The sequence below is a fragment of the Balaenoptera physalus genome, assembly GCF_965194825.1.
Source record: "Balaenoptera physalus genome assembly, chromosome: 18".
Classification (NCBI taxonomy): Eukaryota; Metazoa; Chordata; class Mammalia; order Artiodactyla; family Balaenopteridae; genus Balaenoptera; species Balaenoptera physalus.
The window spans coordinates 54,731,420-54,754,575 of NC_138899.1; the positions used below are offsets into that span (position 1 = coordinate 54,731,420).

Here is a 23,156-nt window from a genome sequence, read left to right on the forward strand (position 1 = left end):
CTGTACTCATAATTTAGATGTTCTTATTTTCTTTATAAAATATCACTCTTTACTGATAAATGGGAGACTTGTTTAAGGTGACTCTCATAAATAACTAAGGAGAAATTATATCTCTCAAAACCTTATTCCAAGAGGTTTTCCTGAAGGTTTCCATTGATATAGGTAACTGATATAACGTTTGATTCTTTTGATAGTTGTGCACTAGAAATTTGATTCAGAAAATAAGAGAAATAGATGTTTGCCTTCCAAATTAAAACTGGGATATCTAATTTGAGATAAAGTGTTAAAATATAAATACCATCATGAAAATGTTTCAATAACTTTCTGCATCTCAAAATGGAATCAGTTACTCACAAAAGCAGTACAGCCTGTTGAAACTGCATTACTGTAGCTTCTGTAGAAAGCAAAAAAATGTAATAATTCACCAGAGATTTCATTTGAGTTTTGGGGAGCTTCAGCAAACCACCTCAACGAGCTTAATTACTTTGTGAATTAGCACAAGGATTAATAAGAAGATCAGTGAATGGTAGCAACACCATTACTGATATAACATATTTAGAAGAGGAAACGCAGCATCCTCCCTCCTCCCCAAACCTAGACCTTGGAGAATGGATGATCCCAAAACACGCTGAGTAAAGAACAGGTTTTTTGGGCTGATGAGCAAATCAGCAAATTCTTACACCTTTTCTTTTGAGGAGATGCAAGTTGGAAAGTTAGAGAGTAAAATCAGAAGTATTCCATTTACAGGGTAAATAAAAATACTGTACATTCGTGGCCTGGATTTTACTGTAGCTTTTAAAAAGGGAGAAAACACTTTATGTCATATTACAGAGTGATTCTTGCTAAGTGAAGTAAGGAGCAGAACAGTGTCATGAAATGATACCTTTTGGGTAAAATAGGAGGGATATAATAATAGAAGCATATTTGCTTAGATAAGCATAAAATATCTCCAGAGGAATATATAAGAAATTGCTAATATTGCTGGTTTCCACAGACAGGGCATGAGTGCTTGGGGAACATGCATGGCAAGGAGGCTTCACTGAATATCTTTCAAATTTTGAACAATGTGACAGCCCTGCTTATTTAAAAATAAATACAATTAAAAAGCTACTTTTATACTTTTTCTCAAACACCATCTTTTTCTGACACAGCTATTGCCTCTTCTCCGTTTTCTTCTAAATATCTTAGTAAACAGCATAATGTCTCATAGGATTTCTATATCATTACCTTACAAAATAGTAGCCAACTTCTAGTAAGAATGTCACTGAGGCCTCTGGAAACTATATATAATTCAAGTATTAAAGTTGCATCAACATTTCATATCAAACTCCTGATATTTACCTATATTTTTCAGACTGATGTTTTATGAAACTTCCTCCTTTTCTGAAGAAACAGAGCCAGGGTCTTCCTAGACCTTGAACTGTGATTTATTTTCTTTGTCCTAGTCTGACCCACTTCTGCATCTTGGAGGCTTGCTAACTCTACGCCCTTGAGGATGAGAAAAAATAAATCCTTGCAAGTTCCTGGAATATAAATTACAGGGAAGTGAACAAGATAAGTATGGTATAGAAAATTGACTTCCTTTTCCCTAAGGTAAGGTTTCAGAAGTCTTTCCTTTGTTTTTTGTCTAATCTATGACTCAAAGAATTGAGGAATTGAGGCAATTTTTCAACTAGAGTATTATTTTTTCATTTCATAACATTTTAGATAATTATTTTAAACTCTTTTCACCGAGGTTCTGTTTAGAAAAGGAGAGAATAAATTCATTCCCTAGAGCATCTGGGAATGTGGAGAAAATTCCAGTTATTCATTATCCAAAAAGCAAAACTCACACTTCAAATATATATATATGTAATTTAACTTGAACATGTATGGAAATTTAGCAATCTACATCACAAGAATATGTACCAGCCTTGTCTGATGGTTACCCTTGGCCTATGGCCCAAATCTATTCACACTTCAGCGACAGGAATTCACACATGCTAGTTTTGAAAATAAGATGTTACATCAGAAATAATACATTATATCAGAAAATAATAGCACTTTATTAACACATTGTAAAATCCTTAGACATAATTTTCTCATCTGATGAAAGAGCATGTGAGACAGATAAGTCAAGAACCATTTACTAAGTATCTACTCTGTGTTAGTTATTTTCCATTTGTTACCTAATCCTCACAATCAATCTGATAAACCATTATGAGTGCTCCCATTTTATTGATGAAGAAAATAAAGCCACAATAAGTAAGTCACAATCCCAGTTTGGAGGATGGAGGAATTTCATTGACCCATTGGCCCACCATGGCTGAGTCCACCTCTAGTCCAATTAACTGTAGGGAGTTTGCCAGAAAAAGGAACGAAACTGTGTCATTTACAGAGACGTGGGTGGACCTAGAGACTGTCATATAGAGTAAAGTAAGTCAGAAAGAGAAAAACAAATATAGTATATTAACGCATAAATGTGGAATCTAGTAAAATGGTGTAGATGATCTTATTTACAAAGCAGAAATAGAGACACAGACATAGAGAACAAACATATGGATACCAAAGGGGAAAGGGCATGGTGGGATGAATAGGGAGATTGGGATTGACATATATACACTGCTATGTATAAAATAGATAACTAATGAGAACCTACTGTATAGCACAGAGAACTCCACTCGGTGCTCTACGGTGACCTAAATGGGAAGGAAATCCAAAAAAGAGGGGATATATGTATACGTATGGCTGATTCACTTTGCTGTGCAGCAGACACTGACAGCAGTGTAAAGCAGCTATAGTCCAATTAAAAAAAAAAAAAAAAAAACACCTGTAGGGAGTTTGGCACAAGACCCTTTATTTAACACATGCTTGCTGCAGTAGCTCAACTTGACAGGGAGCTTTCAGAAAAGGTGAGAGCGGGTAGGCTCAGTAGGTCCCATAAAATGTGCATAGCATGTTGTGTAATACCACAGAGTTGTGAAGCACGGCAACCAAGGCCCAACTCTTTTAGCTCTACCTTGAAATCTAAGTGCATCCTGGATTAATATGATTAATATGAACCCTCTGACTTGAGGCCAGAGCGGGTATGGAACACTATTCAGTAGGCAGATGGTGCTTCAACTCAGATTTAAAGAATGAGAGAGACCTTGTCAGTCAGACAAAAGGGGCAACATAGGCTGCAGAATGGAGAGCATATCAAAGCTATAGATTTACTAGAGAGAGAAAATGTTCATAAGTGCTGAATAAATGAATGCACTAAACACTATGGCACTGTAGAAATACAAGTGTGATTGGAGGAAGGCTGGTGTGTAAAGTAAAGGGAAATATAGGCAGGTGGTAGGCAGGATGTAGGGTTTTCTATGGCTAAGCCACCATGTTTACAGTAGAAGCTGAAGGTGATAGGAGTTATTGTTGGACTTGAAGTAGGGAAAATAAACACTCAGATTTGTCTTTTTGAAAGAATATTCTGAAATCAGTGTGGAAATCAGATGGCACAGGAGTAAAATAGAGACAAAAGACCATTTGGGATGTTATTAGAATAATTCAGGCAAGAAGAGTTGAGGATGAGTGAAAGCAGTGACAGTGATAAGGAAGAGGGATGACTTGTGTACAAAAGCAGAGTTGACAAGCCTTGATAACTCCTTTCTTCTAGGACAGAAAGATGTTTCCTGCCTGTGTAATAGCTATTTTCATCATTGTGAATAGGTTAAAAGGGCATAATTAACCCCTTAACCGAATGTAAATCCCTGGTTTTATAAACAAATTGTTATTTACAAAGTAGTATTATTGGCATTTAAGAAAGTTGTTTGGAATTTTGTATTTGAAATTCATTTTCACCTGATTAGAATGATTATATTTTTCAATTCTGATCAACTTTAAACAGGGTGAATTATTCTTTGTTCTCTCCAAAAACTGAATCTAAAATCATATCCATATTCATTTAAATGAAGAGTAAATTTTTTTAAGTTTAATATTGAAAAATACTAAGTAACTCAGCTCCTTTTGTTCCACAGGATAGATTTAAAAAAGGAGGGGAAAGTCTATCCAAAGGTTATCTGAGAGAAAAACAACTTCACGGATTAAATCATTCCTTCATTTAGATCTAAGAGGAAAGTTGTGATAATTTGTCTCTATGGAGGCAGAGCACATCTTTGGGACTTATGCTTTGTTAGCTTGTTTGCTGGACTTTTTTTCCATCGGCTCATTTGTTTTCCTTATTTTATTTATCTATCTGCAAATGGATAATTATCCCCCCACCCTTTTTGTCCCCTTACTGTTGATGTTCTGTTTTTGTCAGATTTGTTTTCCCTTGATTGTTTCCTTACTGCACTCATCATGCAAGAGGGTGATACATTTTTCATTTAATTATAATTTTCTTTATCATGCAAATGTCAAGATTAATAATGGCACAAGCAGATAAGAAAAAGTCTCTTTAGGTTTTCTATGGTTTTACCACATATGACACATTATTTAGACTAAATCACTCAAATCATTTATGAGTACACACTGAAATCATCAAAAGAAGTTAAACTATCATTTCAGTTAAAAAAAACTCAGTAGGGGCAAGCATTAATACCCAAGTGCCACTTAACAGTAAAGTTAAAACCAAAATATTCACAATGTTTCAATGAGATATATTTCTGTAGTGAATTAAGACCTTTTAATATTTTTCAGTTTATTTTATTTCATGTCTGAAAAATATGGTCCTCTGTTGTTAAGATATCAATTACCATTAAATCAATAATAACTCTAAAACCTAATTTTCTTTTTAAACATTTCACATATTAAAATTGTAGCTCTTTGGAACTAACAGATTCTTAGTTTTTTCTGGAAAACCTAGTCTAGTATCCAAAAACTCAAATGGAATTTAAATCTAGTGATAGAATGACCAATGAACATTATTATTTAATTTTGACAGGAGAACATTTGGAGATCAATTGAAAGAGCAAGTTTTTAAACTATTAAAATAAGGAAATTGATATGTTAATTCAGGTTTGAAAGGAAACTGTCTATGGGGCTTATCTATCTGCTATACCATCTGTGCAGGGAATGTATATTATCACGTATAGAGATCTTCATGGTATAGACAAATATAAAAACTGCAGACACAGGCATAATGCTATATTTTATGAAGTATATTGTGTTAGTTTTCTAATGCTGCTGTAACAAATTACCACAAATTTAGTGGCTTAAAAAACAAAAATTTACTGTCTTATATTTCTGTAGGCTAGAAATCCAACAAGGATCTCACAGGACTAAATCAAGACATCAGCGGGCTGCATTCCTTTCTGGAGGCTCTATGGGAGAGTACATTTCCTTGTCTCCCCAGCTCCTAGAGGCTGCCCACATTCCTTGGCTCATGGTTCCCTTTCTTCATCTTTAAAATTGGCAATGGTAGGTTGAGACTTTCTCATATAGCCTCACTCTCACTGTTCTTGCCCTCCTCTTCCACTTTTAAGGACCCTTGTGATTATGATTGGGCTCACCTGGATAGTTCAGCATATTCTCCCTGATCAAAGTCAGACGATTCACAACCTTCATTCCATCTGCCACCTTAATTCCCCTTTGCCATGTAACTTAACAAATTCACAGATTACAGGGATTAGGACATGGGCATCTTTGGTGGGGAGTGGGGCTCATTATTCTAACTGAAACACATACATTTTATGCATTTCTCTAATTGTCAACTTTGTAATTACATGTAAATTACACAAAAGGTCATTTAATTTTTATCAAGTTCCAAAACATTTCCAATTTATATAAACTTGGATTTCTTTGAATAAGTAAATGTTATAGGATTAATAGAAATTACCTGAATTCTTAAAATAGTTAATAACCAATAAAGAGGTAAACATTTATGTTCATATAGTTAATGACTTTGTATTTTCATAAATAAGTATGGAGGAATGGAATATTTAAGGCTAACTTCCCCAATAGTTATATATTTTAGTTAAAAAGTATTTAGTGTAGTTCTAGGATCTGATTTAGAATTCCATATTCAGTATCTATATGTTTATATCTGTATAACTACATCCCATATCCCCTCACATCCTTGGAAAAGACTATGTTATGAGGATTAGTAAATTGTTAACCATCTTTTGATTTGAAGCACTCTGGTTTTAATATGAGAATTTACATGGATAAGTGTGTTTGTGTGTGTGTGTGTGTGTGTGCATGTGTGTATGATAGGCAATTTGTTTTCTGCAAAATAATTGAGTTGAAATGACAACTTCAATAAGTAGTATCTTTGCAAATATTAAGCAGCATGACTATTTAACTGTGCTATCATGGGCCAAGTCTACATTGCCAGTGCAATAAGACCTAGAAAAATTGACACATGCTATAGATCTCTACTTGTATGATTTTCTTTATAGATTTTGCTGAGCATATTTTGAGGTTTTGCCCCGCATTATCTTTATGAAAATTCCCAGGTTTCATTTTGTTAATTCTCAGTTCCAAAAAAAAAAAACTTAACCTCTCATGAGTCACTGGTATATTTTAGTTTCAGTGACATTGAATCCTGTGGCTGTCCAAGTTTTCATTTTTCCTTGGCTGTCAGGGATCAGAGAACCAAATTTGATGTTGACCTCTAGCAAGTGAATAAAACATTTCTCTAAGAACCTTTCTGACTTAATTTATTCTGGTTTAGTTAACCTTCATTTTCATTTATTCTACTTTATTTTTGTGTCATACTATAACATATATATCTGTATGCCACATCAAATTATTTGAAGAATAAATAAATATATCTTCTTACAATAAGACAGTGCATAGAACTAAAAATTTGGTAACTCAACTGAAAGACTGAGAATAAAAGTGAAATAAGCATCCAGATGTTAAAATGTTGTTTTTTGTCTCAATCAGCTACACAAATTTTCTAAACAATAATTTTGGGAGAGTTTTACAGATCAGATCTGGAAGCACAGTAGAGATGAAGCGGTGTAGAAATTCTCTTTCCTGTAAAATCCAAGAATTTGATTGTCATAATAATCTGACCTAACATAGTACATGCCTGGAAGTATTAATTATCTTAAATCTATACTTTGGCTGAAATGGTCTGATAAATTTCAAAATACTCATCTTTCCTTTATTGTGACTTTTTGCTGACCCTATTGGTGGAAATTTCATCATGTGTGAAAAAAAGATTTTATACTTTATTCCCAGAATATAACTTTTTTTGACTCCCTAGCAAGTTACACACCTTTTTGAAATAATAAGTAAAAACTTAGAATTGGCTGGAAATGAAAGAAATGGACAATTTAATACATTTCAGTGGCTTCTCACATATGCATCCTGATTACATGAGTATTCTTCCTGGAGGATATGATGTTTCAAAGTACTGGCAAGTAGAGGATAATGATTAACCACAGAGCACTTAAAGACACTCTTTGGTTTAGTAGTTAAAGCTTTTCCTTTGGGGAGAAACATATCTTATTCTCAACTCCATTATTAACTGATAGATTCACCATTAGCAATGAATCCTGAACAACAGCCTCATAAGGCTTTTTTTGATACCCTCAGGGGAATTAACACCCTCACTATGTCTTGGCTTACCAAATTTCTTAATATATAATAGGCAGACACTATGTAAAGAGTTTAAAGTTTTTCAAGAAAGATGTTCATTAAGGGAAAATGTGATATAAAATGTATGCTCAAACATGAAAAAATATGTATATTGACGTTGCCATGTGGTGAAAATAAATCATAATTTTCAACCTCTCAGAAGACAAGTTTATATGATTCCTCAAGGTCAACCAATGTCAAATACACTATCTCTTCATAACCTGAAAGGTGATTAGTTTTCTCCATCACTGAATAGGTTTTAAGACCAAAGTATCAGCTTATTTTTCCTCTATTTTATTTACTTTGATTGTATTTTATCAGAATTGATTTAAAAACTAAATTAATCATATTCAAGTAACTATCTCTGAGAGCTTTACTAATTACTTCCTCCAAAAATTTCAAAGCCTCAGCACTGTAAAACATGCAACAGAAAGTCTTGCTTAGCACATTTTTCTCTTTTAATGTAAATTGAATGGGCCAAATTTTATGGTCTAATTTGATTTTTCCACGCTTTTATAGACACAGTCACAGTCTCAGAGGGGTTTCATTACATTGAATTAGTACAAACCAAAGTGCATTAAATGATAGGCATTGGAGAAGTTCTATTTCAGATAAAAACACAGCATTCAATAAAAGGATATCTGCTTTCCTGCCTAGTATGTTCACAGAGAGACAAGTAGTAGGCTTTTGGCATTACACCTTAAGGTCTTAAAGTCAAATGCTCTATTCTTGTTCAGTGATAGCTTTTAAAATGAAAGAAGAGGGTTTTGGTTTTCAATGACAATTGTCATAGGATATTAGAGGTCCTTGAAAACTCAGAGCTAGTCATCCTTACCTGTCTTATAACATAATGCAACTAGCATTAGATCTGATAGCTCAGGCTTTAGCTCAAGGCCTTGTCACTACAGGCACAAGGATTCCTGTCTAGATTTCTAAAGCAAGAACACCTACAATCTGGTTAACACATGGCAGCATTTTTTTAATCCACAATATTAAAATGCTAAACAAAGTTCTGTTTGAAAGGTAAAGCCAGGTATCAGCATGACAGGTAGATAAATGGAATCTATGACAGAGATGGATCAGGTGGGTCCAGGATATATAGTCCCATGCCTTTCATAATTTTTATTTTTCATTTTTATGTGGAAACTTTTTCATGGTCTGGGATAGGGAATTAATTTTATTTTTCTCATACTAATAATTAATTATGAATTAATCAGTCTCTCCATGTTCCCAAACAATGCAGGAATCTTAACAGGCTTTTATTTACTTCAAAACTATCCTTTCCCACTATCTATTATTTCCAACTTGTTAATAATGTCATAAAATTATTACGTGAGTATATGTGTGTGTGCTCGTATTCTTAATAAATAAAATTTACCAATGTGACTTAGTAATATTTGCATTAACAAATTTTTCCAGGTTTTTAAAAAAATTTTCTTGAAGAAGTACATTCTTTACTATTTCTTTAGGCTAAAGTCTGTGGTTAGTCAATTTTAGAAATTTTTGTATGCCTGAAGTTGTATTTATTTCACCTTCACTTTTGAACAGTTGCTGTGGCTAATGAACTTCAGGTAAAAACTTACTTTTTCTTAACACTCTGGAGATATTATTTCATGTGTCTTATTGCATCTATTATTTCTAATATCATTTTGTTTCCCTTTCATTTATGGTAATTTACCTCCCCCTCTGAAACATTTTAACATTTCAACTTTATCTTTGATGCATTAAGGTTTCATGAAGCTGTGGTTAAGGTGTGGGTTTTCTCTTATTGATCCTGCCATTGATCTCATGTCTTTTATATTCTTAAAATTATTTATACTTATTTTGTCTAATATAGCATTTTATCCTTACTTTCTCTCTACTTCTTTGGATTTCTTTAAAAGATTTGGAACATCTGAAACTAGTCTTTGTTCTCCTCATTCACTTTTATTCATATTTCTATCTCAGATCCTAGACAAGAAGTTGGCAAGTAGATAGAAAAATCCTCTTCCCACCCCAAACATAAAAAAGGGAACTGTTCACATCCTAGAAATAAAGAATAAACATGTAGACAAACTAGTAAGCAGGAGTGATAGCCACACATCTCACAGGACTGACACAGCAGCTTACATATGCTAGTTCTAGGATTTTAGTACCTGTATCACGTTGCAGTTACAAGAATAGTAGAGATTTGAAAGTGGCTCCCTATGCTACAAAGGAGTCAGGAAAAGACTGTTAACCATAGGAAGGAATTGAAAAGTTTATTCCCAACAGTCTAAAGTTGACACATAGATTAAAATAGAGAACTTTTTGAGCCTAAGACTGCACAGCTCATCATGGAATCTGAAAATGTGTTACATGTTGCAAAACTCATGAACTGAGAAACAAATATAAAAACTGGTGTATAAGGCTTCCCTGGTGGCGCAGTGGTTGAGAATCTGCCTGCCAATTCAGGGGACACGGGTTCGAGCCCTGGTCTGGGAAGATCCCACATGCCACGGAGCAGCTGGGACCGTGAGCCACAACTACTGAGCCTGCGCGTCTGGAGCCTGTGCTCTGCAGCAAGAGAGGCTGCGATAGTGAGAGGCCCGCGCACCGCGATGAAGAGTGGCCCCCACTTGCCGCAACTGGAGAAAGCCCTGGCACAGAAACGAAGACCCAACACAGCTAAAAATAAATAAATAAATTAAAGAAAAAAAAAAAAAAAAGGCGCTCTAGGAGCTACGATTTGATCACTGCCATTTAAAAAACAAACAAACAAAAAAAAACTGGTGTATAATCCACTACTGTATATAAAATAGATAAACAACTGGGACCTGCTATAGAGTGCAGGGAACTGTATTCAATATCTTGTAATAAACTATATGGGAAAAGAATCTGAAAAAGAACACACACACACATATATATATATATATGTATAACTGAGTCACTTTGCTATACACTTGAAACTAATACAACACTGTAAATTAAGTATACTTCAATAAAAATTTTTCTCAAAGTCGGTGTATAATCATTGACTAACAGTGAAACCATCCACAATTAAGGCTCTTTAAGCTAAGTCTCGCCTAAGACTCCCTGTGGATAACTCCCACAAAGAGGAAGCTAAGAGACAAATGATAAATCACTTCAGAAAGTAAAATGCTAAGACAGTGCACAGATTTAATGTGTTATAGAGTTTGAAATGTAGTGTTGTTGTGAAGTTAAAGCCTACATTTCCATCATAAAGAGCATCGAAAAATTCAGTACTTTAAATCCCAAAGTGAGTGATCTATGCTAGCAAGACCATTAAGCCATATACTCCTTGAGGATCCCAGGTTCTCTGCATCCTGTTACTCAGTGGCTGACACTGGATCACTGTCAGTTGGGGCTCTGTGGGTGGTTTTGAGAGGCTCTTTCCTACTAGAGAATACTTGAGGGCCTGAAGTTGGCTTTGGGGATAAAATAAGCATAGGTTTGGCCATCGAGGCTTGTTAACCTCATTAACAGTACCATTCCCTAAGATGGTTACATTTTACTGTTGCCTCTGCTTGGCTTATCACCCTTTCCTCTTATCCCTCTTTTGCAGTGATGGCTATCTTTCTGCTCTGTAAAATAATAAGCTTATTTGGAAAACAATACCCTGAATCTGATATTTGAACCAGGGTAGATCCCTTAATTTAGCAGATAAGTTTTAATAGAAGGCTATTGTTAAAGGTGCTGAACATAATACTTAGAGGAACATGAGCAATCGAATCTTCCAGTTCTGAAACAGCCCAAAGATTTAGGTTCTAAATATTGCAATTTCTGCTTACAACCCTTACAAATTTTGACTGAGCTTATCTTTGTTATATAATATTTGGTAATAATAGCAAGGTGCAACCAACTGAAAATTCTGGCTCTTTCTAATCACTTCCCTCCAGAGCTAATATGCGCTTTCACTCTGGCATGTGGTCTGACTTCCAAATTATTGGAGGCAATGCCATAATTAATTATTTCCATAACATAACAAGAATTACCAGCTTTCCAACCTGCCGTATGTCTTTTTTACCATCCAGTGCTTGCCCTCTATGTCAATGTCATATATCAATATTTTAGATATTTCTTGGGGATTCTTCTTTCAGGTAAAAAAAATCCCATTTTATTATGGTAAAGAAGTTACTATAACAAAAAAGATCCAAAAGACAGTAACTGAAATAGTATAAAAGTATATCTCTGTTTCATATAACACATGAGTATTCCAGCTGCTGGTGTCTCTCCCTCACGGTCATTCAGAGACCCAGGTTCCTTTCATTTGTTTTCCCCCTTTCACTAGGGTGTCTGCACTTATCTGATAGGTCAAAACTGGGTCATCTCACCACATTTAGATTCCAGACTGTACTGTTTTAAGGACAAGATCTAGACATCTATTTCACTTTTAACTTCATTCTGTTGACCGAAACTCAGTTACATACCTATCTCTAACTGAAAGGACATATTGTCATATGTCATATGTTGAGACATCTTGTCACTAGGTGGACAGTAATGTTTCTCCTTAAGTTAATGGCTTTATCAATAAAAAGAGAAGAGGAGAACTGATACCAAGGAGACTGTTAACTGTCTCCCCCTACGATCTAATAAAATAAAGCAGTGACTTAGAATAAGTATGCTTAAAACGTTGGAATAAGTAAAAGACACTTATAATGTTGAAATAAGTAAAAGAAGATATATATATATATAGATTTATGCATATAGTATGTTTAAATAAACAAATAGAAGATAACATAAAGCCAGAAAGTTAAGAAACATTATATATGAAAAAAAAAAAAAAAAACACTTAAGTAAAAAGATCCAACAAGGAAAAAAAAAGAATCAAGTAGAAAGCTCATAAGTATAAAGTTTGAGATCTTAAATTTTAAAAAGTTACTCAATTGAGAAGTTATATGAAAAATGATGCAATAGTAAAAGAAACGTTTATGCTGTGCTTATCCATCGTTGTTTATGCTATCATCCACCATTGTTTTAAGTGTTTTACATATGCTAACCTAGTAAGTATAGACTAGATCAGAAACAGCTAAAAAGAGATTAGTGAATTAAAAGCCATTTATAATAAGGTACAGGGAGTAAAAGAGATGAAGAATAAGAAAAAGAAGATAGGAGATACAAAAGTAGCATTTAAAAATGTACTAACTAGTACTGACAAAAGTGGTATTAACACTCAGTGATTGTTGGTGGATTTAATGTGGGCAAAGCAGGAAATTATTTCGTGAAAGTAGCATACCTATTCCATAAAAGTACTAGTACTAGTACTCTCTTCTTCCTCTCCTACTTTCCTCACTCTTCTTCAAACTCCTTTTCCTTCTAAGTGAGTTTTCACTAAGCATGGGACTCATTCTTCTGCTTCTCTCCCTTGTCAGTTTCAACTACTTTTAGCATTTCAACCAACTGTCACTTTTATGTAAATAAGTGCCACATATACATCTCTTATTTTTATTATTGAGTTCCTGGTTTGATTTCAAACTTTTCTTCAATAATTTTCATATATTTCCCCAATTAACATAAAATCCATTATGCTGCAAACCAGACTGATTAATTCTCTATGAAATACACTCAATTTTCTGCTCAGTTTTCTGTCTTTCCATTAAGCATTCTTTTGCTTATCCAATCATAAAATTTTTTATTCATTCATTCAGTTATCAAATATATATTTAATAGCTACTGTAAGAGAGGCACTGGTGATAAAATGGAAAATGAGATAGTTAATATTCCTGTACATGGAGCTTAACATTTGTATCTAATAGAACAATCCATAGTTCTAGATCTTCTGTGTGTGTGACTTTGTGTGCATGTGTGCACTATGTAGAAATAAATAGTGTCTTGTGATGGAGATCACCAGCGGTAAACCACAGTTGTTGTCAGGGAAATCTACTATTTAAGGAAACCATTTAAACTAGGATGTAAGGCCAGCCATAAAAAAGATACAAGGAAACATGTTGGTAGCAGAAGACAAAGTCAGTACAACAGTTCTGACATGAGACAGAGAATTTGATTCTATTCTAAGAAGAGAAAGAATAACTGGAGTGAAATAAGAGATTGGTATGAAATAAGTTGGAAAGTTTGGCAAAGTCTAAAGCATGGAAACCTTAAAGGTAGAGTTTGGATTCAATTCTAATTGAAATTAGATTTGAATTAGGCAAAAACACATCTGCCCCGGAGATAGAAATTTGTGAATCATCATCACCTAAAGCTTGATAATAAGCAAAATTGCTTTGGGTGACTATAGATAAGGAATAGCTTAGGACAGAAATCCTCTTTTTTTCAATATTTAGTGGTCAAAGTGGAGGCTCTCCCACATGGTGGAGGGGGAGTTGAAAGAGTGTTCAGCAAGACAGAATGATATCAGGGAGAGTTTTACTATAAAGGTAAGAGTATTTCAAGGAGAAATAGTCAGCTGAATATGATGCTACTGAAAGAGAGAATTAAGGTAAAGCTAAAAAAAACATTTTCAACTGGAATTGACAAAATAGGTCACTGATGACTTGGGTAAAACCACATTTGGAAAGGGAAGAACATTTCATTCAAAGGATCCAAATTTTATCTTTAGTAAATATTTATATGGAACTCTTTCTAAAATATGCTCTTTACTATTTTCTTAAATTAAGAAATCTAAATAATTTAATCTCTATTTAAAGGCTCAATAATCATTAGTTAAATTACTGCTTATATTTTTTATATTGCTGCAATATGGTGCTTTGGAGGTATGTGGGGTTGTTTATTCCCACTCTATCTCTAGATAAGGATATGTGTGTCTTTGTGTCTGTCTGTGTCTGTGTGTGTGTGATGGTTGTTTTGTTGATTTTTTTTTTTAATATTTATTGGCTTTTAAGCTTTTTCATTCTCCTCTCTTTATGTTGGGCTACATGGGCTACACAGCATAACTTCTTGCTTTGTTGACCCAGTTAAATACATGCACACTTGATTAAAAACAAAAAAGAACTGGACTCAAGTTTCAGTTAATATGTATATAACTTTGTGTGGTTTATTGAAATAAGAGGTTTAGGCAAGTTTTCTCATCAGTAAAATATCCCATACTGTCTTTTACAAAATGGTTGTGAGAAGCAAATAAAGTCCATGAAAGCTTCATTAAAACCATAAAACACTATGTAATTATAGACACTCTTATTATTAGATAATGGATATTGTTAATTATAGAAATCCCAACTCTTCTTAATTAATTTATTCTTTGTACTCTTCTCTGAGCTAGAAATTTTGGTGAAGATTTTTATTATGAGTACTCTAAAATAGAAGAAATAGTTTTAGGTTGTAGAAGCTCTTATTTTGTTTTAACTACAAAGGTTATTTTGGTTACACACCCTTCTCTTTCCCTTTGTGACAGTGTTGTTAGGTTGTGCAGGTCACCTCTAAATGATATCCAGAAGTAAGGGGTGACTGTACACAGGTTTTGCTGAATATTATGTAAAAAGTTTCATGAAAATGAATGGCATTTTTCCCTTTCATTGTATTGTTATGTCTTCTCTTTTAATTCCAAAGATGATAGTGCAATAAAGAAGACATAAGCTGTATCAGTGGCAGCTATGTTAAAACATTGGTTTTCTATTCAAAATACCCATTTTGTGGGCCCAGGAGCTTTGTAATACAGTTTGCTACTTAAGAAAATAATTGCTCAATATGCTCAAAGAGCAAAATTTGAATTATCTAAACAACTGTAAGAGTGGGAAGTATAAGGGCAGATTTTGTTCTCCTGTTTGTTTATTTGCATAAAACTTTATGTCATTGCTTCCATGAAATGGGTATTTTAGGGGATAAAATCTTATTGTGAGCCAGTTTTTAAATATGAATTTCAATTTTAATTAAGTTAATTAAGAATAAACACCTGTGGAATGACCTCCTAAATATGGAAATGACAACATAGACCAGAGTCAAAATTTAGGGTATCAACAAGTAAAATTTCCTTCTCTTTCAGATTGTATCACTTCTTGATTTTGCAATACAGAAATATCTTTAAAGATTTGTATTCCAGGGTTTCCCTTTTGGCGCAGTGGTTGAGAGTCTGCCTGCTAATGCAGGGGACACGGGTTCGAGCCCTGGTCTGGGAAGATCCCACATGCCGCAGAGCAACTGGGCCCGTGAGCCACAACTACTGAGCCTGCGCGTCTGGAGCCTGTGCTCCACAACAAAAGAGGCCGCGATAGTGAGAGACCCGCGCACCGCGATGAAGAGTGGCCCCCGCTTGCCACAACTAGAGAAAGCCCTCGCACAGAAATGAAGACCCAGCACAGCCAAAAATAAATAAATAATAAATAAAAATTAAAAAAAAAAAAAAAAAAAAAAGATTTGTATTCCAGAGAAAAACAATCTATGGCTTTATTTTCTAAAATTATTGAAGCTCTCTGTTTACTGACAACAGTATCAGGACTGCAGACAAACAGTAAATTCCAAAATATGGTAATAATTTTGAAATTATTATTATAAGTAATATTTTTGAAGGGGAAGTGTGTACATGGCAGTGAGAACTTTTCCATTGTCTAGATAAATATGGCCCCAGCTTAGCCTAACAAGGTCTACAAAGTAACGTGATTCTATTGTTAGGGAACTAATATGCTCCTCTAAAGAGAGGTTTTGTTTTTTGTTTTGTTTTTGCTTTCCCTACATTATCAGAGGGTTCACTGAAAATGAGGCTCTGTAAATTTTTATCATAACTGAATTAACGTTTGGAGATAGTCTAGACATATGGCAGTCTATCAAAAAATTCAAGTTCGTGAAGAAAATTGGAATGGTGGTCCTTCTAATTGTACTCAATTCCTAAAACCCTCACTACAGAAGACTGTCTTACGTGTGAAGAATTTTACCAAAATCACTAACTAGAAAAAAACTAGACCCCTCATTTTTCTGTTTTTGTTTGTTTGATTTGTTAAACAAAAGAAAAACACACAACTGCTGAGGAATGGATAGGAATAGTGTTTGAGAACATCTCAGGTACTCTGAAACCAAACTATTCAGAAGTTTAGAATATGATACTTTAGAAATAAGTGGAGAAAGATTGTGGAGAGGTGACAATAAATGTGGATTTTATCTTTCTGATGTTAAATATTATGTTTATAATGCCTTACTTTCAATCTGGACTAGATGAAATAAATTTGCAGAGGTGGTTGTTAGTTTCCATATTTATTTTTTTTACAGTCATCAGTTTTGTATATAGATGTACTATCCAATGATGTTTTAATAGAAATCAGAATACGTATTTGTATTCCCCTAAGGCTAAATGGGGCTCAACAATTGTGGGTTTTACATCACTAATTTTCCTCCCAATTCTAAATGTTACCAATATGAGCAGTCATTACTTATGTTCACTTTAGGGAGGGGAAAATTAAGTCATGAAGAACAATAGTTACTTTTACAAGATCAGACTGTATCAGGTAGAAAATACTGGAAGGAAATTTCTAACATCATTTATATTCAGCCATAGCTCTTTAGTTGCTGTAACACTTGAGTGAAAATTTCCCTTAAGCCCTATTTCTCTTCAAGAGGTGGAATGAAACATTTTGCAATACTGAAGCAGGATTGTAGTTATTTCCCAGATGGAAAGTAAGGTCAAATTTAACAAGGCTATTTAGATTGAAAAAGACAAATAGCAAATAATAATTTGTAGAATAAAAGAAGAAATAAACTTAATAATAAATTTACTTCTTGCCTTCAAATTCTAAAATCCTATGAAATATGGAAAATAGTGGAATTAAAGTTAGAATTGGTTGAATAACTTCAAGGTAAACAATGCAAAATGCTTATGCAGAAATTATTTCCCAGACTTTTATTTAAAATATGCCCAAGCTTGAGTCTGAGGTCCGGCTCGGCGGGGAGGTTCGGCGGCGGGACCGGCCGGGAAAATGCTAGTGGAAGTGATGGCTGAAAGTTCCTTTAGTTTCAAAAAGTTGCTGGATCAGTGGGAGAACCAGGAGCTCAAGGCTCCAGGAGGAATTGCTACACCCGCAGTGTATGTCAGCTTCTAGCTTTACATCTGCTTTATAATGACATGAATAATGCAAGATATCTTTGGAAAAGAATACCACCTGCTATAAAATGTGCAAATTCTGAACTTGGGGGAATTTGGTCGGTAGGACAAAGAATCTGGCCCAGAGATGTCCCCAGGATCTATACCACCATCAGCGCTCACCCGTGGTCTGAGACAGTCCAGCCAATCATGGAGGCACTTAGAGATGCCGCCCAGAGGCGAACCTTCGCCCTGGTCTCTCAAGCATATACCTCCATCATGGCCGACGATTTCGCAGCCTTTGTTGGACTTCCCGTGGAAGAGGCTGTGAAAGGTATCCTAGAACAAGGATGGCAGGCCGACTCCACCACAAGAATGGTCATACCCAAAAAGCCAGTTGCAGGGACCCTGGATGTTTCCTTTAACAGGTTTATTCTCTTATCGGAGCCTGCCCCCATTCCACCCATCCCCAATGAACAGCAGTTAGCCAAATTCACCGATTATGTGGCTTTCCTCGAAAACTGACTTATCATGCTGAGTTCAAGATACACTTTCAGAATCCTGAACACTGACAGAAAAATGTAAAATTTTTATTTTCAATTTTATTGGATGAATTAAGCACCTCAGCATTCTTTACTGAGTATGTGATAAAATACATATAAAATATAAAGTATATTATATATATTTTTGTCCTTAAACATGCTGAATTTTTGTTGAAACAATTCTCATTTTGTAATATTTGACAGTTTGGATGGAGCCCGTCAATATTAGGCATTTATATTTCCTAGTGACTCATAAAATACAGCTCTCCTGCTTCATGTAGAACAGTGGTTGTCAGTTGTTTTTTTCTGCCTCAGCACACAGCACACTCCCATCTCTACCATAAGTTGATAGTTGCAGTGATGCATCTGGGGTTTGAGGAGGACTGTCCCCAGGGGCATTATCTGAAGTTCTGGGGACTCTAATTCAGCCCTTTTGGAGAATATGCTCTTTTTCTCTCCCCTCCTGAGAATCACAAATATGAAATGCTGAGATAGAGCTGAGGAGCAAAGGCCATCTCCCTAGTAAACCAGCTTATTAACTTTAGATTTTTTTCTGAGAGTGTGAGTACATCCATTGCTGGCAGTAGAGGGCTTGCCATGAAAATGTGACGTATTAAAGACATTCATGAGAAGTATTAAGTTGTAATATTTCCTTTCAGAAGAAGGGAAATGTAAGTGTGGAATGCATTGTTTGGGAAAGAAGCTATTAAGTGATACACTTTGTATGACTGTCCTGTAGCCTATTGGTTGCTTATATTTATCCCTTGGGTCAAGTTCTGCCCTTTGGAGACATCCTGAACAAGTCTTTCATTTTTTGTGTGACAGCTCTCTGAATATTTGAAGTTGTTTATTGTATCTTCAGGTTAAAACCACCCCCTAGTTCATTTTTTCTGCGTTTGTTCAATAAATATTTAATTGAATTCTTAAAAAAATTTAAAAAATAAAAATAAAATAAAATATGCCCAAACTTATATAGTCAAAAATTTAAGACGTTTTATAGATTATAGTAAAATAAATTTGAAATTTTAGATACTTTCATTCTCCAATTCATTTTTAATTCTCCAACAGACATCTTCGATATGTATAGCATCACTATTACACAAGAGAAAACAGAGCCCTTGAACAGATTAAGTCATTTACTCAAGGCTACAGATTTACTAACAACATACTTGAGGTAAGAATGCTCTAAGTCTTAATCCATTGCTCTTGCTAGTACATCAGATTGACTCTTAGCCACAATATTTTTCTCCCTCAAAAATGTTTTCATTCAGAATTGAAAGCAACCAGTGTGGGATTTTGGCTATGGTGGAGTAAAAAGGCTGGCAAATCTTATCCCCACAAAACAAGTACACAAGTTGACCAAATTGTCAAAAACAACCATTTTAGTGCTCTAGATATTGAACAGAGGCAAACAGCAAATTGAGTAGTGTTTACACACAAAACACTGTTAGAAGTTCCAGTAAGAAAGGTAGACGTCTTGCCCTTTCTGTGTGAAGCTGCTCCTATCCCTCTCTACCCAGCTCCATTGGCACTGAGAACTGCAAAAATACTCAGCACAAAATGACTTCATCCAAATCCCTGCACTAAAAAACTTGACCCAACTCTAACATGACTTCTAGGAGCTTACAGCCATGTCCCTAGAATGACCCAAGCCCTCCTTAAAATGATTGCCTGAGAAAGCTTGCAATTATAAATCCTTCCTCTGCCTTTCTGAGATGTATTGATACATCTTCTACCATCCAGAACTGTCTCCTCAAGGGCCTGGGAGCTGTCCCTTCAAAACACAGACATTCAGAAAAATAATTTTCCTCTCTTATCTCCCAGTCCCCATGGGAAGGTAAGTGCCTAATTCCTGTGGGTGTCTTGCTCCAAATTGCACAACTGCCTCCCATCATAAAGATTGAGGAATTTGTTTCTCCTCTGCTTAGTAACAATTACCAAACCCAGATGGACTGGTCACATGGACCAATACCCACCCCCACACTTACAACCCTTAGTTGCCTTTCCTTTATCTCATCCTAGTGTTTTAAAGGTCTCCTACTTTTGTTTTGGTGGAATTGAGCTCAGTTCTCTACTGAAGACTTTTTCCCCTGTTATAGAAGAATCTGAATAAAATATGTTTTTACAGCCTTTAACGAGTAGCTGGCTTTGTTTCTCTTTATCAGCACAGTAGATTTACCAAGGGTTTGTTTCTTTTTAATAGCACACTAGATTTATTCAAGTGGGACTAACCCTGAAAAACAGCAGCTTTGCTGACAGAGGAGGGTGAATTAACTTCAAATGAAAAACAAAAATCCACACCCAGCAGCACTGTTACTGAAAGTAGCAAATCTAGAAGAAAACAAATAGGGGTTCTAGCTGAGGTAAGTGGAAGAGAATTCAAAAATTTTAGATATACAGTTAATGAGACAATCATAGAAGACCTAGATAAATCCTTCATCACCTACACCTGGGAAACTAGGAAACAATAGGTATGTACTAGGAAGACCCAAGAGATCAAGGGCAAAGTTAAACCTGAGGTAGATATTAAAATTGCCTGAACTTTAGATGCTCTTTCCAACCTACACACTAATCTACAGATAGAGAGTGAAAGTCTTCAGAGAATAAAGTTACTGCTCTGCCCAATCATTGGCTAATCACTAAGCTAGGCACACACAGGAGCAACCTCTAGGAATCCATGGTTAAAAATAAAAATGAGACAAAATTTAAAATACTGATAAGAGATATCAGGGGCTATACATCACAAGAGGAAAGAATTTGTAAATTAAATAAGGCAACTTTTTAAAAGTTTAGAAAAACATTAGAATCTAGAGCTTATAATTAATTATATCTAAAGGTCCACTTGTCAATAAAAAAAATATGAGTGCAAAAATTCAGAAAAGTGTGACCCATCCTCACAATAATAAAAGCAGTCAATAGGAACTGACTCTGAGTGGGACTAGATTTTGGATTTAGTAGACAATAATTTCAAATTAGTTATAGTTACGGACAAAGAATCCTTTAAAATTATGTTTCAAGTATTAAAATATTATTAAAATTACACAAATATGGAATTTCAATAAAGAAACAGAAACAAAAAAAAAGAAAGCAAGTGCAATTTCTAGAGTTGAAAACTAAAATAACAAAAATGGAAAATATAGTAGATGAGCTTAACAGAAAATTGAATAGGGACTTCTCCCTAATCAGTAAACTTGAAGATATATCAGTAGAAATTATCCAATTGAAAAACACAGAGAAAAAAATAGAAAATGTAACTATTATGAATATATACACACCTAACAAAAATGTATCAAGATACATGAAGCAAAAATTGACAGAACTGAAAAATGAAATAAGGAATGACCAATTACATTTGGAGATTTCAATATCACCCTATCCGTATTTGAAAGAACAATAAACCAATAAATCAGCAATGATATAGATCTTATCAACACTATCAACCAACTTGATCTAATTAACATATATAGAACATTCCAGCCACTGACTGTAGAATACACATTATTTACACTACATTACATTATTACATATGGATTATTCTAATGGTTCACCTCTAAAATTAGAAAAAAAATTAAATGAAAGTATGATATATATAATGGAATGCAGCTATTGAGTAAAATATGGCTTAAATTGGAAATTTAGGTATTAAACACCAATATAGAAAAGAAGAAAATTATCAAATCAATAACTGAACTTTTATCTTAAGAAACTGGAAAGATAAGGCCAAATTAATCCCAAGTGAGCAAAAGGAGATAAATGTTAGAATCATGGAAATCAAGGAAATTGAAAATACAAAAAATAAAGGAAAAAACAATTTAATCAAATGTTGTTTTTTTGAGAAAATCTATACAATTGATTTAAAAATTTGCTTGACAAACCTAAAAAACTAAAAAAAAGACAAAATTTCTGAAACCAGTAATGAAAGAGAGGACATTACTATCAACCTTAAAAAAATTGAGATATTTAAGGAACTATTATGAACAGTACTATGCCATCAAATTAGAAAACTTAGATGAAATGGAAAATTTCCTACAAAGACACAAACTTCCAAAACTAACTTAAGAAGAAATAGAAAATCTTAAGAGCTCTATAATGAGCAAAAAATAACATTGGTGATTGTAAAACTTGCTGGAAAGAAAAGCCCAGGCCACATGACATCATGGGTGAATTCTATCAAATATTTCAAGAATATATAATACCAATCTTACAGAACTTTTTCAGAAAAATACAGGAAGAAAAACACTTCTTAACTCATTCTATGAGACCAATATTACCATGTGCTATAGACTGAATATTTGTGTTCCCCCAGTATCTATATGATGAAACATAATCCCCAATGTGATAGCATTTGGAGGTGGGACATTTGGAAGGTAATTAAGTCATGAGAGTGAAGCCCTCATGAATGGAATTAGTACCCTAATAAAAGAGACCTCAGAGAGCTTTTCTGCTCCTTCTGCCATGTGAAGGTACACTGAGAAGACAGCTGTCTATGAACCAGGAAGTGGGTCCTCACCAGATACCAAATATACTGGTACCTAGACCATGGGTCTTCCCAGCATCCAGAAATGCGAGAAATACTTGCTTGTTGTTTATAAGCCACCTAGTTTATGGTATTATGTTACAGTAGTCCAAATATACTAAGACATGCTGTGTTGAGGGCAAAATTCTAAAGATGGTCCTTCCCCCTAAATACTCTACTCTGGTTATTCAAATTATAACTCAGGTACTACTATGAAGTAATTTTGAAAATGTAATTTATGTCCCAAGTCAGTTGACCTTAAAATATTCATAAAATCCATGTGGGTGGGATCTATTCACATGAACTCTTTAAAAGCAGAGTTTTCTCCAGCTGGTAGCAGAATTCAGAGAGAGGTCTCCTGTTGACCTTGAAGAAGAAATCAAACAGCTATGTTCTAAACTGCAGACGGAAGAGTGCAGCTCCCTAGATGTTGAGATTGACCATCAGTTAACAGCCAACAAGGAAATAGGGAGCTCAGTACTACAACAGCAAGGAAATGAATTCTGCCAACAATCTTAGAGCTTGGAGAGAACCCAAGCCTTGGATGGGGACCTTAGTACCAACAAACATCTTGATTTCAGCTTGTGAGATCTGAATAAAGGATTTAGCT

The 23,156-nt window shown here is 34.5% G+C and overlaps 1 pseudogene across 1 annotated transcript; it reads left to right on the forward strand.

The window, feature by feature from the left end:
* Positions 1 to 10,417: 10,417 nt before the first annotated feature.
* On the forward strand, positions 10,418 to 21,099 carry LOC309647582 (COP9 signalosome complex subunit 8 pseudogene; annotated as a pseudogene). Its single transcript has one exon. The product of its transcript is annotated as a COP9 signalosome complex subunit 8 pseudogene (transcript).
* Positions 21,100 to 23,156: the final 2,057 nt, after the last annotated feature.